Genomic DNA, 3140 nt, shown 5'->3' on the forward strand with positions numbered 1-3140 from the left:
ATGATTACTTGAATGCTACGGTAAATCCAAAGTGTGCAGTATGTTCCGTCTCAAGGTCGGCTTGGTGACTTTTGTATATAATTTAGTATTCATATATTTAGGCACAGGGTCTGATCATTACACTGCGCCATGTCAAGAAAATGATATAACTGGCGCCAACACAACAAGTCTACCAAGCAAATCTAGAATTAAAACAGTAAAAATATTTCCTCACACATTAAATGTTTTCATAATTGGCAATTCCCACACACCAAAGGAAATGTAGGGAACACCAACGCCTTTGACACAGTACTCATGTTACATTGACTGTATCGACATACATTTCTTACTGCGTTTGCAAAACAAGGGATCGGAGACCTCATACCTACATGAAATATGCTTTCATGACTAGTGTTATATTCCGGCCATGCGGCACAGAGAAAACATATCCTTCGTAGTTCTTCGAAAATCGTTATTTAGCATTGGTGGTATATACCGGGTAAGTCTGGTAATATTTGCTTTTTACAACCATTACCAGACTTATCCGGTACTTACCACCAATGGTAAATCCCGATTTTCGTGCAGACATCACCATGAACTATGCAAACGAATTCCACATGTACAAAATAAATGCATAATGGTGTACACCTTCAACTAACTTATGTATCTCGCCAGTATGAATCGCCCATCATTTCTACCAAGGAATTATGGAAATTTGCATTGATTATGCAAATAGCGCGCCTATTAGCAAAACTGATGTCCCATCTGCCAACGATTACATAACTAACATAACGTACTATCAAGGAAAACATCGGAATAACAGAATTCCCTCATTAATGACTTGACTCATAATTTTTATGATTTGTTCATTGTGTAAATCTCTGCCCATGCTACCTGCATATTGAATATTATAGATTACTTTGTTCAATATTCTTCTTGGAATATTTCAACGGAAACGTCCCTGCAGCTCCAAAGCAAGCTGCTAGGAGGTCAGAACCTGCACCATTTCCTTCTTAAGACAAAACATATCTGCCAACCAAGTGCTCAGCATGTCGAGGACACTACTAAAAATCTTATTAATTTTTTTTCTCATGTTGAGATAGATTTTATTATACAAAGAAAAACAAGATAACTCAGGAAACCTTCTGCGAAAGCCTTTGTTTGTAAATTCTTAGACAAAGAATTTTTTCTGAAGTTAAGAAAATATTTCTAGCATAATGTTCTTCAATAAGAATTTTTTAGAAAAATTAAAAAAAAATCTTTCTCAGTCTTACTATAAGATTTGTTTTTTGTTTGGTCAAATGTGGTATTCCTACAGATTCTTACTTTCAAATAATTTCTTGAAAATTTGATACTACTAGAATAATTTGTTTGAACTTTCTTGGTTTAAGAAAAAAATTCTGAGCACAAGAAAGATGCAATTCTTGTTTGTGCTTAAAACAGGGATTCTTGTTTGTGCTTTAATGCTACGGTCACAATTGCGCCGGTGCCCGTCGGGGATGTAGCCCCGGCCGGGCTCTGACGTCTGGGGGTCACCGGCTGTCGTGGTTACAATCAAATTTTCCTTAAAGATACCCTGCAGGGGTCCCGGGGTGCTCCAGCGGGCACTCGGTGGCATTTATGTAAATGTATTTTTACCATGAACTATTTTCCCGGTGTTATTCCAAAATAACTATTGTCCTTGTTGTCAGCATATTGGTGCCCTAACTTTCTTTTACTTGTAAGCTTACATAATGGTTTGCTAGACAACTTCACAGCTTCTTAGATGCTTGATTTCTACATATCCTGCATAAAAAATATCTAACCTGACGTGTCTCTTGTATTATCAGTGAGGTTCTTTCACATGTTGCTGTTTGTTCAATCTACAAAGTTGCTATCTTTTTACCACTATGATCTAACCCTTTTCTAGAAAAAAAGTTGCTGGTCACGACAATGTTTACAAGTATAAAAGTAATTACTGAAGCCTCGCGTATTAATAAAAGTCTCTGAAGTTTTCAATTAATGCATCATGAGTGTTGCGCAAACTCTGGAGTTCTATCTTTTGAACTGCGCCATCAATAGTCAAAACTTTCATTCGTCATGTTTATTGATTATTAATGATCTGAATGCATCAGTTTCTGATAACCATTGTGATACTGCGTGGAGAGGGCACGGTCATGACCTGACCCTCATTCTGGACTTATCTCAGCCATGGATTGCACTTATTGACGAGGATAATGTTCACTCTGACGAATTCCGCTTATAATAAAAAAACATGATGAATGACCAATATTTTCAATACTTTAGATATCAACTGCGTTCGCTCGCAGATCTCTTTCCTAATTCGAAACGTTTTAGTGACTTTTAGATACACCTGTGATACGGACGAAAAGATAATGTCAATATATGAAATCGTTAAATGTACATGTACTTAGTGCACGTTTGTGTATATATCAGAGCAATTTTAAAATCATCGTCATTTATAATATTTCTGCTTTTAAACAGTAAAATATGTCAAGAGAAGGAAAACCCTCTCCACTCTTACATAGTTATGTACGAGGCCCACGGCCCCATTACAGACAAGGGAGGGGGGCGTCAACGTGGCTACCCCATACATGGAAATTCTTCGCTGCCATGAGATTTTGTTCCATGGCTAGTTTTGTTTCTTTTCTCTTTTTAACTTTATACGTCTAGAGTAAAGCATCCATATATCACTTTCGTCAACTACTTGAGTAAATTGTGTGGAACAAATCGACAGTGGCAACAGATATTGCTATCCTGTGATAAAATGCTCTATTTTGACCATCTTGTACGGGTCCATGATTTTTCCTCTTGTGGTACGAATATTCATTTTCGCTTTCATTTTTCACTTCACCTCGATAACGACTCATTTTTGGCGTTTGTTAAAAAAAACGACCTTCATGTACTGTATATAATTCACTTAGTCAGGCCTAAACAATGTCCTTGTGATCTTACCAGAGCAAGGGTATATATAAGTATTGGATCCTACTTCATGTATTTATGAACCAATAGCCAGAAATACGGGGATATGGCAACGACATTACTGGACGGCGTACTGATATTCTGCTCAAACGTACATTACAAAATCACACTACAAGTGTAAAAGTTATGTATAGAAAAATTCAGACTGTTGAGTTTATTTTGCATGCATTTTCAACATT

The sequence above is a fragment of the Branchiostoma lanceolatum genome, chromosome 17 (genome assembly GCF_035083965.1).
Source record: "Branchiostoma lanceolatum isolate klBraLanc5 chromosome 17, klBraLanc5.hap2, whole genome shotgun sequence".
In the NCBI taxonomy this organism is placed as follows: domain Eukaryota; kingdom Metazoa; phylum Chordata; class Leptocardii; order Amphioxiformes; family Branchiostomatidae; genus Branchiostoma; species Branchiostoma lanceolatum.